The sequence below is a fragment of the Diadema setosum genome, chromosome 10, assembly GCF_964275005.1.
Source record: "Diadema setosum chromosome 10, eeDiaSeto1, whole genome shotgun sequence".
Taxonomy (NCBI): domain Eukaryota; kingdom Metazoa; phylum Echinodermata; class Echinoidea; order Diadematoida; family Diadematidae; genus Diadema; species Diadema setosum.
In genome coordinates, this window is record NC_092694.1 from 10107867 (window position 1) to 10129865 (window position 21999).

At 36.3% G+C, this 21999-nt stretch overlaps 1 long non-coding RNA gene across 1 annotated transcript; it reads left to right on the forward strand.

The window, feature by feature from the left end:
* The first annotated feature begins 641 nt into the window (after positions 1-641).
* On the forward strand, positions 642-13882 carry LOC140234536 (uncharacterized). Its single transcript, XR_011901633.1, has 3 exons — positions 642-706; positions 6008-6120; positions 13666-13882. It is a non-coding gene; the product is annotated as an uncharacterized lncRNA (long non-coding RNA).
* The last annotated feature ends 8117 nt before the right edge of the window (positions 13883-21999 follow it).

Below are 21999 nucleotides of genomic sequence, written 5' to 3' on the forward strand. Positions count from 1 at the left end.
TCGAAATCGAAATGGGGTTGATCAAAGAGAAGTATGACGGGACCTACATGAAAGCTAGCTTGTTTGGCTGTAAGCCCCGAGTAATCAGTGTTTGTGAAAAAGAAACGGAGAACGGATAGAAGATAAGACCAGAATGATGATGTAGGTTGCCAAATTTTATGTAATAAAAAAGAAGAAGAAAAAGAAGAAGAAGAAAACAAACAAACTATACATTAATATGAACTTACTGTGACCGAGCCATCATTATTATACAGCCTACTCTGTATATATACTATAACCTATTGTTGCATTAAAACTTTCACCAGGATATGATCAGTAAGACACAAAAAGTTAACATGTACAGCTATTAAGCCATTTGGTGCCTGCCATCAAGCTCTGCATAGAAGGTTAGAGAGGGGTATCAACCTCTAGAAGGTTAGAGAGGGGTATCAACCTGATAAGTATTTGTATTCTATGCAATCAAACTTTTCAACAATGCATTAAGTAATCAAGTTCTCTGTGCCCTCAAAATAAAAAAATGGAAAGTATTACTATGGAAAGTATTATTATTATTATTATCATTTTTATCATTATTATCATCATCATATCTTTTCACTTATTCTGTCTGTTTTTCTCTTTCTCTATCATTCATTTCATCTCGTAGAAACACCAACCACTCGGTCTGTAAAGACATCCAAGCCGGATGGATCATCCAAGCCTACTTCAGGTAACTTTCTACTTAATACATTTTTGTTTGTGTTTATCATTGTATTCTTGTTTATATATATATATGTGTATATATATATATATATATATATATATATATATATATATATATATATGCCTGATATAGAGTTTTTGTTTTTGTTTGTTCTGTGTGTGTATGTGTGTGCAGCGGTGCTAACTGTAAAACAGTTACTTTTTTCTACAGTATCTTAAAGGTACAGTTTAGCTTTGGGAGCAGTGATTTTGAAAATGTTCGAGATATCACATTTGATGCATATGTGAAGGTCAGTTATATCACAAAACATATCCTACAAAGTAAAAATTTTGTAATAAAGCCTAAAATATAGGAGATATTTACTATTTTTGTCAATAAACCATAACTGTAGACAGTTTAGTCTAAAAATATTTTTATCATAACTATTGTTCACATTTTGCATATTTAACAATACTTAACATTAATTATACTGATTTTGTACATTGGTTGTTTCTATCCTTAACTTATATTTTAGAACTATTTTGAAGCAGTAAAGCTGGGTTTTTGTTTCATCCGCAAATGGTAAATTATGCCTTTAAAGTTTGTGTGTGTGTGTGTGTTTTGCTGAAAGTACTGCAGATTCCATGGAAAATGCCTGTTTTTTCCAAAGTGTATTATTACACTATTTGTATGTCTGTTACTGGAAAGGTAAAAATACCACCAAAGATAAACCTTTCTGCCTTCAGAGTACCGCAACACTGTTTTCTAGGTTGGCATCAATGTGCATGGCCAGCGCCATGTTTTCAAAATGTGGGGGGGGGGGGGGGGGGGCCCACTTCAGACTTTTGGTGCCATTTCGGGGGTTTCATCCGCTAACAAGCAAAAGCAACAGCAACAACAAAAAAGGACTCTTCAGTGCAACTTCTGTAGTTCTATAGGTCTGTAGAGTGCCCACAAGCCCCCCCCCCCCCTCCCCCCCCAAAAAAAAGTCTTCAGCACATCTTCTGTAGTTTTTCAAGGTTTCTATCTATTTCTTTCTAGTGCCGCTTATGCACTTCCAGGGAAAAAAAAAAGTGAGAGGGGCCCAAAGTGGTATTAACACCTTATGCATTCCTTTGTATAGTACAACAAAAAGTGCCCCTCCCCCCTTCCACCAGCCCTGAGGTGTGTGTTTGTGTGAGTGTGTGTGTGAACATATTTTTGTATCAGAGGTACATGTTGGGAGGGGGGAGGTTTATTCTTGATCTTTTTTCTTCTTTTTTTGTGCAGTATATTCCCAACATGAGGCAGTAGCAACTATCCTAGTTAATACTGTTTGCTATTTCCACTGTGTGATATGTCTCTGTAATGTCAGGTGGCATGTTTTGGAAAATAAATGAATGAGTTTCAATACATGCATCAGAATTTTTGGCAATTCTGTACCAGCAACATAGTAAACGTTACGACCATGGGATGTCAATAGATATTCATAGATTTATGGCAATCCCGTGAGCCCCTCAAGATAGTCAGTGCAGTCACATGATACATGATGCCAACTCAAAACGAAGCATGTATGGGGTGTAGAGGGATATTTCTTTATACTGCTTTACATGTATGTCTTGTCGGGTCCTGAAGAGATATCTGATTTTGAATATTAAAAGCGTCTTGCAGAATCCGGGAGGCTTGGTGGCTTTGTCCCTGTGATATGAAACTTTGATGACCTCCGCCAAGGGAGGAAGCTATGCTTTCATCAGTGTTGGTTTGTTGGTTTTTCTGTGTGCAAAATAACTCAAAAAGTGGTGAACGGATTTGGATGAAACTTATAGGAAAGGTTGAAAACGACACAAGTATTAAACAGATGATTAAATTTTGGTAGTGACCTAGGAATTTTTGTGGATTTTATGAAGGATTTTCGATATTTTGGCAGGCAGGGTCAATGAATTTGGGAGTTCAAGCTGTGCATTTCTAAGGTTTGCATGCGCGCACTAAAGTGCGTGCTCTAGTTTCTGCTAGGGCGAGGCGCGCCGTGCAGCTGGAAGTTGATGACGTAACAAAAAGCTTCTGTATTGGGAAATTGGGCAACTTTCAGCATGCATACGTATGGGTGGAAATCACTGGAAGAACAAGATTAGTGGTAGAAATGCGCTGCTTGGCGGAGGTCTGCACTGTCAGAGTGCTTTTCTAGATATGTGTACAACTGGAATTTTCATCTTTTATTATGTTTTAGTTGTGTTACTTTGAACATTTGGCACATATAGAGATAAATTTTATTGTGCAGTTTTCTCACGTTTGATATCCAGAATTTACCGGTGGATAGTGATGGGTCTGATATTAATCCAGTCTGAACAATATAATACTTTTTTTTTGCATCCTTTCATTTCATTTTTGTTTCTTGAACTTTTGATAACTTGTTAAATCCAGTACACTACTGTTGAGAAGAAAATACATATAATACACAGGAGCTACATACCATTCATTTAATCATGCAGTCATATTTGCAAATGTTAACGTGATAATACAAAAATACAATTTTATGTGATTATTATATTACTATTTCATCCTTGGTATTTAACAAAATGTTTGGTTACAATGCGCTGCAATGACGTGTTACAAAATCCTGTTACTTTACGTCAATGTTGCTTTTTTTTTTTTAGCCCAACGTGGTGTTATCACATGATTCCAAATCCTGTTGCTTCATTTCGCTGTAGTATTATTTTAAACTTCTAGTGGAAGCCCCGCCTTAAGGAAGAGTCATATGATAGAGTTTCTCTCAGAGAAATATATCCTTGTATGGATGATGATGTTAATAGCATGACAGAGGTAGTTTCACTTGCATTTTTTTTTTGTCAGTCTGTCATGGATTTTGGTGATGTGCTTTTGGTGGTGTGATGTGATTTGCTAGAAATCGAAACTTTTCTCCCGGCAATGTCTTGCAAGATTGTACATGATAGATTGACTGTCTCAGCACCGAAAATACAAAGGATGTGGTGTTTTTGTTTTCTTTTTCTTTGCCACTTGTCTCTTTGGGCGTGTACAAACAAAACTCTTTCTTGTAAAGTCATCTGTGGGTGTGTTTGGTAAGCAGTTATAACAACTGTGCAGCAGGAAAAGGAAGTTGGATATCAGTGGTCCTTAAGATTTCACTCAATATCGAGTTTTGCAGTAGTATTAATGATAGAAGTGATAGCGTTCTTTACTTTTAATACACAGTATACAATGAGATTGTGGAAATAGAAATCAAGTCAAAAAATAGAAGTAAAAGTAACCAGATCTATCAAAATATATAGAAATAAATGAACCAGATGCAGATGGTGCTTGTACAATATGTTTGGAATGGAGCTTGTGTTTGTTTGTTTTTTTTTTTTTATTTGTTGCTTTTGTTTTGTTGCCTTTTTTGGGGGGGGGGGGGGAGTGGATGATATGCAGGAATGGCACCAGTTGAAGGAAACATAAAATTTATTGTAAGAGGGAAAAAAAGAGAGAGAATTATTTCCTGTTGTCAAGGACTATCTCTGGCTATTATCCAGCTCAGACAGACAGTATACCTCATTGTTCCAAGTCCCTTGAAGCACTTTTGGCTTTAGTATACATATGTCACTGTACATATTTCCTTTTTGAACAGGGGGATTCCCCTCATCAGTGTTTTGTTTGACCAACCTTTGATCCCTGAAATCCCCCCCATCTCTTTTCCATTTAATTCCTTTTTTTGATAAGGACAAATTCATGCATTAATTATATGTGATAATAATGTGGCATGTATGTGCTGTGCCTGATGGTGTTAATGAATGGTGGCATTAGTAGTGTTATGGTGATATTCTATATATATATATTAGATTTAAACTAATTTTGAACCAAACCCCATGGGAGGTAAATCACATTATTAAGGAAATCCTTGGCTGGTAGTCTTCAACACTGTCACTGCATCCCAAGTTTAGAAAAACTAAAAACAATTTTAATACTACTCTAGCCATGATATCTCTAACTTGAATACACAATATTCTTCTTCTTGCTATTTTTTATTTTGGTAGAAATCTTGAAAATTCTTTGATTTTAAGTAAGAAAAGTTTCTTGTATGTGTGGAATATAGGCAAGTTGGGTTGAGTTGTATCTTTTTTATGAAACTTTATTCTGGTCCTCATGATGTGATTACTTCAAATTGGCAGTGACATGTTGTCACTATTTGATTACCATGCAAGAATAATTTTGTGTGTGTCACTTTTAGCTTGTGGTTTTTGGCATCTCTCCTCTGTATTAACCATGATAGTGCTTTTAGTATTAGAAAGGCAGCTCTATTTGTAAATTGTGCTAATATGAGGAGATATATATATATATATATATATATATATATATATATATATATACTGTCCAATAGGTCATTCACCCTCATTTTACAAATATGTTAATCAAGTACTGGAAATATGCATGTAAATATGTCTGCCGTTTGCAAGCTAATTCATACCACGTTTGGATGATTGATGTAGATTAATGGCGACCGAGCGGCCCGTGAATATTTCCCGGGGTAATGTGCACTTCATTAGCGGGAGAATGGCACGGTAATGTGCAGCGGTGTGCAATTAATACACTCTGTCATTGAACAGAATAGTGAGGGCATTTGCAGGCATGATAATATCTTTTACTGATGTTTCTATTTATAAAGCACTTAGGGGGTGGTTGTGTGTCTGAATGTCCACTTGTTTGTTCTGTGCGATATGATGAGAAATTAATTGTTTATTACTTTTACCCATGATGGACATTCAAATCCTTTCATATTGTCTGTCAGTGCCACTTTTAGGTTTTAATTGACATATAATCTATGGACTCCTCTCAACGATTCTTTGATGAGGTATTTGTCAGTTATTAGTGTTTTGTTCAGTATTTGTTATGATATTTATATCTCAAAATTTGTTGGTCATATCATATGTTGTAGCTCCATTGTCATGTGTCATATTGTTCAAAATGACACTATTCAAGCCGGATTGTAAATTTGATATTTGATTTACAATTCTCTCTATTGCCTCTTTCTTCCTGTTTCTCAACCCTCCTGTTCCTCTTTCTACTTATCTGTTCTTTTCTGTCTTTATATCTCTGTCCATATCTCTCTTATTTTCATATATATGTATCTCTCTTTTTATTCTATTGTTCTACCCATATTTCTGTTTGTTTCTATCTATCTTTCAATATTTGTGTTCACTATTTTCTCACTGTGTACCCTTGTCTCTGTATCTTTGTATTTCTCTATCTTTCTCCCATTGTTTTCTACCCTTCTCTGTCTGTCCGTCTGTCCGTCTATCTGTCTGTCTGTCTGTCTGTCTGTCCATCTGTCTCAATCCCTCAATCATGGCTGTCCAGCTCCGGCGATGATAAGCAAGATGGACAACATCCCCATCATCATCGGTTGCTCCATCGGTGGTCTCATTCTCCTCGCCATCGTGGTGCTGGCCTGTTACTGCTACTGTTGTAGGGTGAGTATTAAAATAAAGCCTATTATGGGCATTTATCCCGTTGAGGATGGGCTGTTTTTGCTACAGCATACATTTCCCATAGACACTTGTCCGAGTATACTCGGGACTAGTCTTCAACGGGTTATGGTCCATCGTATACAGAAGCTCAGATGTGTGGCAAGAAGGCGACTTTCTCAAATCTCTCCCAAGGCACCTTGCTATGGACAAATAAGTCAACTTGTTGAAACTCACCAAGATGATTTGTTTTAGGACAAGAAGGTTTCATAGAAAGCTATTAGAAGACACTTGCCCTGATGACTTGTTCTGGACAAAGAGGTAAAATGTCAAATTAATCAAGGTGCCTTGTTTAGGGCAACAAAAAAGGCAAGTTGGTTGTTAAGGGTGAGGAGGAAAACTGAACTCTGGTAATGCTTACTTTAATAAGTACCCTCTTGTTCTTAAAAAAAGGTGCCTTTGACTTTAAACAAAGTTGCATTCTGCCCTTCTTTTTCTAAAACAAGGAACCTTTTTCTACTTTAACAGTTGCTTTTTTTGCTGCTCATTTCTGCTTCTGTATTCAGATTTCATTTCCTTAACTGTGAATTCAGCAGTAAAAACAATCTTTAAAGAAAGTAACAAAACAAAGTTTACATAGATACAAACCAAATGACAAAAAGGAGAAGTCTGAATTATTTTGAGGCCAGCCATTCTTTTGATGGCTGCATCATATAGCTCTGGCAAATTTTGGAACACCACACACATTGACCTTCAGTGCGTCAAATTTTTCAAACCTTGATGAAAATGAAGCATAGGACAACTGAGGGATAGCAGTAATCTAGATGTGTTGATGGATATGGATACCGACCAGCAAATCTGACATGTACAGGCAGGAAATGTATGCTGCATTTTTCTTGTGCATGTGTATGTTTTTCGTTTGTTTGTTTGTTTTTTTTTCTTTTCAAGGCCATCAAGTGGTATCCATTTTAAGGAGAGTTCATTTTACATCACCAGAGACGCACATTGCCTACATACGTCTGAACTTGACACAGTTTAGCAAAAGAACTGAAATGAAAATAAACACTCACATAATCTGCATACACTGTCTTTTTGGAACATTTGTGCGGGCTGCTTTTCTTCTTCTTTTTTGTGTGGAATATGTTGCAAATTGTTTTCTTGCAATACAATCCATGTTTTAACTGTCAAAATTCAGATTTGTTTGCGTTGGTTGATGCAAACAAATGTGATAGGAATCTATTCAGTCTTACCATAGCTTCTCAGTCTCATATGCATGTTAAAATGAGAGGATGTTCTTTTTGAAAATATCAATCTTTTATGCACCATGTATTTTGCAGGGTTTTCATATTTGCAAATTTTGTGAGGAGGTTATTAACAACACACGAATACATTAACTCTGATCCTGACATGAATGCGACATCCACACATACATTTCTCCATTTATTTGTATACTTTACGATCACAGTCGCAAATCTAACCACTCGCAATATTGTCTGGAAATCCTGTTTCACAAAAAAAAAAAAAAAAAAAGTTAGACCCGCTAAATTTATGGCGTGTACTGTAACTACTCAGTATGATGGTCCAATTGAGGCATTGAAAAGGTTGGACTTTATTTGAATCTTTGAGCATTATCATTCGCAATCACAAAGGGCTTGTGTGACTTGGAGGTTATGAACATGATGTCAGTATTAAAAAGAGGAAAAAGAAAAGAAAAAAAGAACAGTTGCCAAGTATCATTTCCACACAGTGAAACATTAACAAGCTTACATTTAGCCTCGAGGATGGCACTTGACACAGATCTTTCTCATCAGCAACATTCTGAATCGACAGTGATATGTTCACCCAGAAGAAGAAAAACGACACAAAATTTTGACCAAGACACAAGCTCACATTCCCCATTCCCAACCTATGACATCATCATTGCATCATTGTGGGGAATTCCAACCACATCATGTAAACAAACAAAATAAGTAGAACAGACTTTGTCAAACACTTCCATTGTATATTGCAAAAGAAATAGACCAAAATTCAAGTTCATACCCGTCTTTGCTAGCAATCAATGTAGTGGTGTCATTTTTTATTAAGTAAAGAAGGATACTGTAATATTGTAGTCACAAATAGATGGCACTCTGTCTAAACAAGAGTGGATGCTTATGTTTATTAGAAATTATACATATACACATATATATATATATATATATATATATATATATATATATATATATATATATATATATGTCTATATGTTTGTGCATGTTTTGTGTATGCTAATGCTTTGTGCATTATGGTGATGATGCCTGAGACTTGCCGATATAAATTACTCTGCTCAGTTGCATTTGATTGGCTCCTTTCACTATAAACTTCTTCTCACTGTCATTCTCCTTTTTATGTTGTGTTTGTTTATAAGATGATTGTCCTTCTTGGAAGCATGAAAAGCTGTCCAAGAGATACTGCAATATTCCCCATAGTGCCCAGCAAGCAAAATCCCCTTCCTACAAAGTTAAGGTGTACTAAAGCAACAGGAGTACAGTCTGATGGTTGATAGTTCTTGTGAAAAATGTGGAAAGTGAAAGAAGTTTTAATATTTGATGGCGTGTATAAGTGTGCATTAGTTTGCAGACTTTTTGCTCCAAAATTGTTGAACTGAGTCAATTTATGTAAGATGCTCAGCTTTCATGTCATAAGTTTACATGCACTAGATTGTTCAAGCTTTGTTGAATATTGAATGTTTTTGATAACAATGTTTTCAGAGGAATTTGAAGGAGGCTGCACATTGTCATGAAATAGCAAAAAGATTATTACTATTGCCTTGATGACATTTTGATAGGTCAATATCTTGGTATATGTGTGTGTGTTAGAGTGTGTGTTTGTGTGTTTGTGTGTGTGTGTGTGTGTGTGTGTGTGTTTGTTTGTTTGTTTTTGTCCAGCATGGCTAGCTGATAAGCACAAGGATGTCTCATTGTGTCATAACAAATTTGTTAATTCAAAACAAGACACATGATGTAGTCCTGTGTGCCACCAAATGAGTGTCTTTGACGTATTCCGAGAATGAATCCTCTATTTATCCTCAATGTTGTCTCGTCTGTCCAGCGTGTTCCTGTGATTGTTTGTCAAACACTTCCATTGTATATTGCAAAAGAAATAGACCAAAATTCAAGTTCATACCCGTCTTTGCTAGCAATCAATGTAGTGGTGTCATTTTTTATTAAGTAAAAAGGGATACTGTAATATTGTAGTCACGAATAGATGGCACTCTGTCTAAACAAGAGTGGATGCTTATGTTTATTAGAAAGTATACACATATATATATATATGAAGAGTTTGTTTGCAAAAACCGATAAGTCCATTTTTGAAGATTTTGGAAGTACGAACTCTGTCATAAAGTACAAAATAATACCTTTTAAATGATATATTAGTCACTACATATAAAGGTATATTTTTGAAGTTATGGTCAAAAGAAGCAAAAATTTTCTTATTATTCTCTTTATTTTTCTTGACCTTTAATCGCAAATATCTCCATTTGGCAAATATGGACTTATCGGTTTTTGCAAACAAACTCTTCATATATATATATATATATATATATATATATATATATATATATGTCTATATGTTTGTGCATGTTTTGTGTATGCTAATGCTTTGTGCATTATGGTGATGATGCCTGAGACTTGCCGATATAAATTACTCTGCTCAGTTGCATTTGATTGGCTCCTTTCACTATAAACTTCTTCTCACTGTCATTCTCCTTTTTATGTTGTGTTTGTTTATAAGATGATTGTCCTTCTTGGAAGCATGAAAAGCTGTCCAAGAGATACTGCAATATTCCCCATAGTGCCCAGCAAGCAAAATCCCCTTCCTACAAAGTTAAGGTGTACTAAAGCAACAGGAGTACAGTCTGATGGTTGATAGTTCTTGTGAAAAATGTGGAAAGTGAAAGAAGTTTTAATATTTGGTGGAGTGTATAAGTGTGCATTAGTTTGCAGACTTTTTGCTCCAAAATTGTTGAACTGAGTCAACTTTATGTAAGATGCACAGCTTTCATGTCATTAGTTTACATGCACTAGATTGTTCAAGCTTTGTGGAATATTGAATGTTTTTGATAACTGAATGTTTTCAGAGGAATTTGAAGGAGGCTGCACATTGTCATGAAATAGCAAAAAGATTATTACTATTGCCTTGATGACATTTTGATAGGTCAATATCTTGGTATATGTGTGTGTGTTAAGAGTGTGTGTTTGTGTGTTTGTGTGTGTGTGTGTTTGTTTGTTTGTTTTTGTCCAGCGTGTCTAGCTGATAAGCACAAGGTTGTCTCATTGTGTCATAACAAATTTGTGATTCAAAACAAGACACATGATGTAGTCCTGTGTGCCACCAAATGAGTGTCTTTGACGTATTCCGAGAATGAATCCTCTAATCATCCTCAATGTTGTCTCGTCTGTCCAGCGTGTTCCTGTGATTGTTTGGACGGCTTTATTTTTGGTCTTCTTATGTCATTGCATGTATCCTATCTTCACTCTTATCTCCACTTTCAGGGCCCCAAAGTCCTCTTCATACCTCACTCTTTTTCACAGAACATCTTATCGGTCTCATGACCTACAACCAACATCCTTTCTTTCTTTCTTTCTTTTTTCTGTAGTCTATCAGCCCCCCCCCCCCACCCCATATCACTTTACACATTGTTCAAAAGCTAACAAATCTTTCACATGATCTTTTCAAAGAAATGATATGAGGTACCAATTTAGGACAAAGCCACCCATTAAATTCTAAATATGACTTTCTGAAGGATAGTTCATTCACCTTTTTTTATAACAAATATAATGTCATAATATAATGTCATATATAAGTAGGGCAGAGTTTAAGGGTACTCGATACTATACATTCTTTGTTATTGCTCTGATGGAGGACATAGTAAACTATTCTGGGCAACAGTATCTGAATTGATTTGGAATGTATGTTTCAGTTTCTGCAATTAAATGATGTCATTTGAGACAGATAGATTCAAAAGTTTTGGCAGTCTGGATAAAGCATTTCTATTTTTCGCCTGGAGAGGGCAGTATGATACTCTATCACATAGTCTGTCATACCAGTGTTAAAATACTGGTAGACTACCCTATGAATGGTAATTGTACTAATGTGAGGAAAACATGAACATCTTCAGGACCATGGACATCATGTTTATGTATGATGTTCATATAATTTTATTATGTTGATACTAAAAGGATTTATGCCTATATTAGAATTGTTGCTATTAATCAGTTCAATACAGTGGCAGCCTCCTTACAACCTGATTTCAATTTTGTATTCGAACTTATTTTTTTTTATTCATTTCATTTCTTTTCTGAGCTTGTAAGGAAGCAATCACTCCATTAATTCTAGCCAGTTAATGAATCAACCCTACTCTTGTCTATCCTTTATATTCAATATTTTGTAGTTTCTCTCCTCTATGTTTTCCTGAATTTGTGTGGCATGTCAACCAACAAGAGGAATACAGGGCAAAGTTTCAAAGTGAACATTTTTTAAAAGCATTTGTATGGATGACAGATTTGCATGTTGCATGTGCAGGGGAGTGGGGGGGGGGGGGCTGGGGGCTGGGAGGGCATAATATTTGGAGGGCATAGTACTTGGAGAGCATAGTACTGGGAGGGCATAGTACTTGTGATCCTGCAAAAGGTTCCAGGGAAAGTCTGTCCAACGATCTCAACATGAAGCCTGCCTCATCAAAGAGATATTTATACATAGTATCTTAACCCATAATGCACAGCATGGCTGGATATAGCTGAACCTGTCAAGTCCTGGGTGAATTTTGCCGCAGAAATCATCATGGTCATCCCTGAATTGGCAACTCTGAATTTCACTGCGTATAGAAATGGAAATAGATATATATATAATTGGCACAAAATGAAAAATGCATTTGCACAAATTTGCCAATTTGAGGGAGAAACAAGAACTGACATTTTCTCAAATGTATTGCCAATTAAAAAAATCAATTATTGTAGCAGTGAAGGGGCTTTGGATAGTTTGATCTTCAAAAAAAAAAAACCAAACAATTATTTATGGATAACAAAGAGACTCAAATAAAGCTGATTTTTATTTTACCTCAATGGATGGTAAAGTTTGGAATAAAGATTTACATCACCGAACCACAGAGGTGTGTTTTGGGTGATTTTGTGGACTGTTGTAAAGCATGAAAAAAAGGCAGAAGAATGGTCCTTGAGAATGTGCATGAATGCATGGTTCTACGTTACATCCAAAGTGAACTATATATGATACTTAAAAGGAGAACAAAATGTTTGTTTTCTCCCACCTCCATTACCTTTTTCACCCCCCCCCCCATCTCTCTCTCTCTATCTATCTACCTATCTATCTATCTATCTATCTATTTCTATTTCTATCTCCCTCTCTCACTCTGTCTATCTCTTTCTCTTCTTTCCCCTTATTTGGTGCTGTACCCCTCTTTGGAACCTTTTTGCAGGAAAAGGATGATTTTTAAAGGCCTTGGGACAATTATGTAGTCTTCCTTCGTACCAGCCATCTTCTGCCTTCTTCCACTTCTTCCAATCGGCAATGCTGCACACCTCACGTACCCGCCCTATAAAAAATGTGTGCCTATGTTCAGTCACATTTCATGTTGCATCACACAAGGAGCAAGGGCTAAAGGGAGCACCTAACTTTTGACTGATGGATGTGTATGGTTTTGTCCCAGTGGTTGTAGCCATGAATGTTTTTCATTTTGAAGTGTCGGTGTGCAACCCTGTGTTGTGTGTACTGGACTAGGAAACAGCTTAACCAGATCTTTGGGCCATGAATTTATGTCTTGTGTTGTTTTCCTCAATATATGTCACCTCGCGTTACATCAAGTGCTTGTCGATTCTTAATCACCGGCCATCGTGGCTATTTTGAAATACATTCTACACATTTCCAAGCTGTGATTTAAAGGAGAGGGGAATTATTAAAAAAAAAGACACACACACACACACACACACACACACACACACAATAAATGGCCATGCTCCAATTATATACTTTCAGATAATGAACTCTCAGTTGTCATGGAAATGCCAGTACATCATTGCTAAACACTGTCTGGTATTTTCCACATTGTTTAGCAAACCATTATATCCTTACCGTCATGTACTGATCAGTCTACTGTATAAGCTGTTATTTTCATGAGGGTTTAATTTTCACAAATTTCGCGAATCACAGTTGGCCTGCCAATTTAACAGCACGCGAAAATAAATGTCACATTGCGCTAAGGTATACTGCATTACAATGCTGTTGGTGTCAGTTCGCGAAAATAACATCTCGCGAAAATGTCTCTGACATCCTCATTTGCGAAAATATCTGTACGCAAAAATAACAGCTTATACAGTACTTAATGTAGATTGACAGAGTGCAGAAGTCACATGTATTATACACTTGTATCAGCTCATATTCTTTTGTTTTTATTATCATTATCAATCTATGTTTATGCAATGATTCTTGTCATGTTGTTTCCACATTCCCTTTTCCTCTTTCACGGCCGTTTCGTTACTCGTTTCTCGCCCACAGAACAAAAAAACCAGCGGCTACTCAAAGCCGCCGAAGCCGGTATAGCCCGAAACTGCATGCAAACACACTGAATAGGCACAGACTGCCCAGCTTTGCGACGTAGTACTACGTAGCATTCTGGTTGTTGTTCTTTTTTTTTATATAACGAAAGTATGGAAGAATTTTTGGACCACGTATCCGCACAAACCACCGCACTGGATCAAACTCATTGTGGCCCTGCGTCAAGGAGAGCATCTCTCACGCAAACCTGTCGGCAGAGTTTACATCAGGAAATCAATCTCGTGACCCAAATGGGAGCAATATTACGAGGAGTGATGATGATGATGGTGATGATGACGATGATGACGACAATGATGAGCTTTCCAGAGACCCACCCCCATTTAGAATTGATGGCCCGCTCGCTTTTATGACAACCCCTGCCCCTCCCCATATCCCCAAGTATGATAATTTGGGGCAAGTCTTCAGCAGGTGAATGTACCCAGCAACTACCTTTTACTCATTGCCACTCTGTTTATTCTTATGCTGTACACCAGTTCAATAATCTGAACTAATCCCCCCCCCCCCACATACAGTGTACATACCTGATAATTTTGATGCATGTATATTAAAAGTTTTTATGCCTCCGCCATGTAGTGTCGCCCGAGATATCATATTTTTCGGGTTGTCCGTCCGTCTTTCCATCTTTCCGTCCTTCCGTCCGTCCTTCTGTCCGTACTCGCTTTTGTAGACAGCTTAACTTGAGAACCATTTGGGGCATCAGAATTGAAATTGGCATATGTATGTATGAGTGGATGAAGTTGTGCCTACACTATCAACTTTTGGGTGCACACACTCAATTAGGTCAAAGGTCAAGATCAAATTCCTTTAATTTCAGTATTATCCCAATATCTCTACAGTGTCTGAAGTTATTTTCATAAAACTTAACGTATACATATCACCAGGTAAAGATTCTTTAGGGAAAAGTTTTGGGCCATGGGGTCAAAAGTCAAAAGATGAAGTGAAAATGCAAAAATTTTACTTCTTTCTTCACATCCAGCTGGACCCCATGGAAGACCAGCTTAACGTAGCTGAATATGGGCTATCCAGCCATCTTCTCAGATGGAAAATGAACAAACAAACAAACCATATCTTTGAAATGGCTTGAGGTATCTTCATGAAACTTAGTATATGTGCATGTACTGCCTGACAATGATTCTCTTGAGAATTTTGGGGTCAAAGGTCAAGGGCCAAGGGTCAGGTTAAAATCCAAAAATTTGATATCTAATGCTGAAATTACACTATTTCTCTGTACCTTGAAAATTACTTGGTGCATGTACACTTTATTAAACTGGTATGTACATGTATCACTGCCAATGACTCTGTTTAAGGAAAGATTTGGGGTCAAAGGTTGAATGATGACATTAAGATTTCACTATTGTTCCCCATAAAGTGCTCAAAGTATTGTCATGAATATGATTATTTCAAGAAAAATGTGGGCCATGGGGGTTGAAGGGCACAGGTCAAAGTTCACATGAAATTGCTCAAATTCCTGAATACTTGCTCTTTCACCTGAAACACTTTATCCATCCAAATGAAATCTGATATAAGGAATGTGTAAAACACTAAACACATTTGGGGTTGTGCCATCAAACTTTCAGACTTGTCATTTCCATTTTGTGCCACAGTCTTGTGAAACTGTCATCTCACACTGTCAAGATGTATAACAAACCCTAGGGAGAATAATGCGATATGGTGGAGACATATTCGGTCCCCGTAGAGATTTGTCTAGTCATATTAATTCTCAATACAGACCTACTTCCCAACATAACTGGTTGTCGTGATACATGAGAATATTTGAAAATAATTTGTCTTTTTTTCGTTGATGTATAAGATATTACACTATGTGATGTGAGTCTACACATACCATCAGCTGTTTGTCAACTTTATACCAAGATCGGTTCTTGATTTTTGTTAATGTGACATGGTATATGAAGTATGCAACATGCATAGAAATTTGTAATGTGTGTGTACTTTGAACAGCTGTATTATATGTTTCTGTTTGATGTGTTTTGCTCATGCCTTTTTGTGGGCAGACAAAATCTTGAATGTGCTTCAGTGTTTTCTTTATGTGGGACAAATATTTTCTTGCCGTATTTTCCTGCTTTATGTAACATTTGTACATTAAACAGTAATGGTGAGAAATTAGATGAATCACAAAACTGGCGCCTTCAGCGAGTATACATGAATGCAGCATTTCGCCGCATGAGAGCACAAATACATCGTGTGGTATTTTATTGGTTGGTCAAGGACAATTCAAAAAGAGATAAAGATGGTCATGTCATAGAGGAACATTATAACATATGTTAATGTCAGAACACTTGCTGTATGTCCTACCATGGGCAACATTTTCATGTGAACAATTGGCAAAGGATATCACGTGAAAGAGCTTCTTTTTTTTTTCTTTTCTTTTCTGCTGTGAAAAGATTTACATGTTCTTTTATTGTCTGCAATGTCCAAAACCAGATGACCAGTGCAGATTTTATTTTTTAAATGCCATTGGAAAGTCTGAAAATGATGTCTACTTCTGACAGGCATAGAGGAGTTTTTGTGATGAAATTGAAAAGTGTGTGTTCTTGTAATACTTGGATCAGCCCATGTAATATTAGCACATGATGACTGCTTTGTAAGGAATATATACAGAATATCCCCACCCCAGTGTTTGTAGTGCTATTCAAGAAAAAAATAATAATAATGATGATGATAAATCCAAACCTTGGGGTGGAACATTATACGGCCTGTTTCCTCTCCCACTTGTCATCACTTGTGTAATTTACAGTGTAAATACCGGTGTACATACCACATGCACAAATATGACAAATTACAATGTTTTGATTTCAAGTAATGAATGATGAGCACAAGTTCATGCAGTTCTTCAGACAAGCCACAGCACAAATCTATGATAGTTTTACCAGTTTGTAATACCTCCTGGTGATACAATCATATTGCATCCCACCACAATAAAGTGAATACAGCCTTTGCATAAATAATCTCTCTTTTAAAGTGAAATTCTCTTTGTTATGATGATGGTCATTACATTTTTCTGTGGGATTTTTAGTCCAATACTGAAGGCTTACAGAGAAACAAAGGAAGAAAATGTTTTAAAGGTTAAAGATTGTGATATCAGTTTGTCAAGTTCTTTCCTGCAATAAACTTTGAAATCATACCATACAGAAGTTGCAGGAAGTGTTCCCCTTTCTTTTGTGTTAGAGTGTGTGATACAACTAGGAGATAATTAAGACTTTGCTGAGAGCTGTAAACTTTCAAAACATTAATACTTCAGGTAGTCATTACCAGATGATAGTCATTCCTTGAGGAACAAACTATGTGGTGTAGCAAAAAACAAAACAAAAACTATGTGGTGGAGAGATGTTCTATGTGTATAACTAAGTTCGTTGAAGGGTGTCAGGAAAGATTTTTTTTTCTGACACTCTTGTCTGACAAAGTTTGTTTATATTTGTAATTTTTCATAATACTATGCATACTTGACATTGTTATAACAAAGGTCATTTTATTATGAATTTCTGGTGGCCAATTTTGGCTAGCAAAATTATTAAATGTCCTCTGTTTTTTGGCTGTTTTCTTCATTTCTTGCACATTTGTTGTCTTATCTTAAAAAGCCACTCTTCAATATTTTTACTTCTACATGCATTTCTTTCATCAAGTTCATTCAAAATAATTCTCTCATCATAATGTCTTTTAATGTGTAGAGGCTTGTGTAATACCTTAAAATAATTCAAACATACTCCTCTATAGCATACAAGGGGTTTGTTTATTCTACAAGCAGAAGAAGTAGACTTGTGATTTGGAATGACTTGAAATTCTTTGTTACAGCCCATACATTTTTAGTAAATAAACATGATTATATTACTTTCAATTGTGATGTCTAATTTATGTGAATTCCTTCCTTAGTTTCAAACTTTTAATCTTGTAGCTGTCAAATTTACATTCGTATGATTATCATGCAACTGTGATGCAAAGTGTGCAATGTAAATAATGTACAATACAAGTGTATATATACCATGTATGTGTTGTGATTGAATGCAGTATTTCAGCAGGGAGGTGGGAATCCCACCTCCCTGATTTCAGTCGGCATACCTCCACCCTCTCATTGCGCAATCTGTAAAGAGGAGGTTGTTTTCTTTTATATTTCTACAACCACCTGTTAGAAAAATAGTCTTTAGATTATAGTATCAGCAAACATCTACTCTCTTATCATAAATCATGAATACCAGTTGCTTTGTGGAATGTTGTTTCAAACACTTTGCACAAAATGGGGACATACATGTAGTCTTCAAGGAGAAGCATCAAAAGGTAAAAAGCACAAACGAAATCATGTGCTTTTGATGTAACAGAGGATTACACAAACAATGAACTGTAAGGAAATATCATTCTTCCTGGGACAACTATGTCTCAATCACATGCTGTTTTTATGCTTCCGCCACGAAGTGGTGCCGGAGGCATTTTTTTTCTTCTAATTTTTAAGTAACAACAGACCATTATATCTTAAAAAATTGCTGAATAAAGAATGCACAAGGCTGATATTTGTTTTTCTTACAGCTACATTTAGTGTGTTTGTATGTATTTATGCCCGTGTTAATTGTATATGCTTGCTTGAATGTGTGCATATATATCCATGTATATTTTATTATATATATATATATATATATATATATATGTATATATATATCTATTTATATATATATATATATATATATATTTATATATATATATATATATATATATATATATATATATATATATATATATATCTATAACAGTAAAAGGCGAAGTTGTTGTTGTTGTCGGGGCCTTATGTATTTCCTGTTTTATTCCGGCGTTGCTGGTTTGTCTATCTCCTCCCGAGCCGTCGGCTCCGGGCCCCCGAGACCGGTGCCGTCGGCAGCGGGAGGGTCTCCTACGTGCCTTGGACCGGGTTTCGTCCGCGCTCCGCCTCCGTGTCGACGTCGAGGACGACAAAGAGAAATTAATTAGATAGATGCATAATGCATTTTTGTGCGTGACGTCAGAGTCGAGCGTTTTAATATTCACCGATCCTGCGCTGGACTCCTGCCTTTCTCGATCGTCCATCTTTTAGCTTGCAGAGACAGTGGGGATACTAAAGTCAAAAGGATGATGGCGTGCAGCGAAATCTCTGTCATATTCCGGCGGACACGCACGCACGCACACAATGTACTCTCGGGTACGGTATGCCAGTGTGTGGCCTGCGCCTGTGTATGTATTGACGATGGTTACACGAAACACTATTTGCGTGCGCGTGATATGGACACTCATTATGGTATAATACACGGCGCGGTCATAATACAAGTACAAGGGCATTTACGTACAGCGACGTTCGCCATTGGCGTGCCCAAATGAAAACAACGAATGCTGTTATTTTATTGTATTTTGCACAACTGCAGGATACTATGCAGCTCAGGTACGTCATTTAGTTTACGGAGTCTACTCTCAAGTCGGATATCATTGTACTCAGACTGTTCAGGACGGCAAAATATCGTCCTTGCCGATCGTACCCTTCCATATCAGAGTACACGCGCCGCTGTTCATTCACTGCATGGCTGCTGTAAATATGAATATTCATGAGACGAGCGGACGCGGGGGGAAACCCTCGCTTTGCTGACCGCCAATTTTTGAAGTTACAAGTGGACATCAGTTGTTCTATGGTGCATCAAACCAAGTTTTGGTGATAAAAATAAAAAAGAGGGAGCAAATGACGACAAAAATATTCTTCTTTCTCCCATAACGTGGGAAAAGAAATACAGAAAAAATACGAGGCCCTGAGACCCATGGATACCCACGGATGTCTACTTATTAAACCTATAATGACTATCCCCCTTCCCAAAAATAATATTTATTAAATGATGATACAATAATAGTATTCATATAATAATGATGGTAATGATAATGTACAGTCTGAAGCAGATAAACGGGCGAGGATATGTAAACATATTGTCGTTGTGTGTGTGTTTTTTTTTTTCTTTTAAATGACGTGGTAAATTGAATATTATTCATGACATACGCCACTTTTCAGCTTTTTCATGAAGAGAAAAAAAAAGACAAAGACAGAGAAAGAGGACAGAAAATATTCTCTGGAAATTTGTCGAGCTCTCTCTTCCTCTCCCTCTCTCACCCTCTCTCACACTCTTATTTATATCCTGTACAACTGAGCAGTGGAATTCTTAGCGTACTTCCAGTGACAATTTATTCTATAAACACAAAACACCACAATTTTTTAATGAAAACAAACAAATATGAAATATATAAAACATGAAGTAAGAAAATACCACAAAAGTCCGAGTCACATGAATGGGTGGTTTAATGAAAAGTCTGACTTTGTCTATATAGACACATGTTCTCGAGAGGAAATTAAAGAACATCAGAATGAGAGAGAGAGAGAGAGAGAGAGAAGGGGGAATCAATGAATGATCCATCAAGTGCATTTCAGGAACAAGTCATAACCCTCAGATGAGATTGTCATCGGGTGGAAGGAGCACAGACGGGTTTTTCAAATAAAAACGTCGGAAAAGAGATATAAATGATGATATAACCCATTTGCATCTTTTTATTGAACCGAAAAGGTGTGTGTGTGTGTGTGTGTGTGTTATTATGTGTGTGTAATGATCGATCAAACAGGTGTATCAACATTAGGAACGGACGACAACTTATTAGATGGGATTTCGTTGGGAGGGAAAATAATTTTTTTTTTTAATGAAAATGTGGTAAAAGAAGTATGAATCATGACATACAATGTAAGCTTCTTTCAAGCTTACGAATGAAGAGAAAAGATGTGTGTCTGTGGGGGCCAGAGAGGACTCATGTACCCAAAAAAAAAACAAAAAACAAAACAAAAAACAAAACAAAACATAAACAAACAGGAAGTTCTTTCGCTTCAACTAATAAAATGGGGCAAAAGAAATATATATAAATCTAAAAATATGGGGCCCGCAGACCCGTGGATTTCCACGGGTGCTGCTAGTATATATATATATATATATTATTGTGAAAAAAAAAAAATTATACTGAAATAAGAACCTTTGGAATAATGAACATCACCCAGTGGTACGAACCATAACTGCACTGGCTAAAATTATATATAATTCAGAAGGTTCATTATTTCAGTATAAATTCCCCATACCTAGATGTTTAAGAATCTGAAAGTGAAATACACTGTAGGGCTCAATTGTTTAAAGTGACCCTTTTAAGAAATGCTGCCATAAATGGGTCATTGGTCAGTGATTTGACCTCAACAGATCTAGACAGGACAACACTATTTCATGATTTTAGCTGCCCAAAAACTGGTAATTGAAAAGCCACTATGTTGGCAATTTATTCCAAATACAGATGATTTATAATACCAAACATTGAAAATGACAATGTGTGTGTGTATGTATGTGTGTGTGTGTGTGTGTGTGTGTGTGTGTGTGTGTGTGTGCTTTTCAGGATTCGAGCAGGTTGCAGAATATGTCCAGACAGGTGCATTGCAAATGTCTCCATATGCTTATTTCTGACTGTTACTTTACTGCAATTTCAGCACAATGAGAAAACTCTCATGTATTTTTGAATAACTGAATATTATAATAATTATAACATATAATGTATAATACAAACACACACGCACACATCTGTACAATCACAGTTCAAAAAATCACATGAAAAGTCCAATAATGTCCACATGTGTATAAAAAAATACATACAGATTTTTATATATCTATTTTCATCCTTGCTCTTTTTTTTTTACGATTTATATCTCCAGACTGTCACATTATTTTATATTAGACTCATTCATATTCCCTAGGCTTTTGTTGAATGTTTTGTTTGTTTGTTTGTTTGTTTTTTTTTTTTTTGGTGTGTGTGTGGGTTTTTTTTTTTCACGACGTATATAGCGTATACACTGTAATTGTAAACTTTCTTCTTTTTTTAAGACCCTCGAAATGCTGATGAAATACTTGCTACGTAATAAGAGAGCTTAGAGTCAGTAAACTTCGCTGGTGAATCTCAAGTAATGTAGCCATATAGTTCTCTGCAGTTGTGGCACTACGTGTATTCTATGTCTAGTTTGGGAACGCGCCAAGTCTTCTCCAGTATAGACTTGGCGCGTTCCTAAACTAGACATAAAATACACGTATCGCCAATCAATTTTCACAACTCTCACCTTCAGGCATCAAAAGTTTGTCTTTCAGGTCTTTGAATTGAATATTGATTAAACCTAGATGGTAGATCACCGGATATTGTAACAACAACAACAACAACAACAACAACAGAAGAAGAAGAAGACAA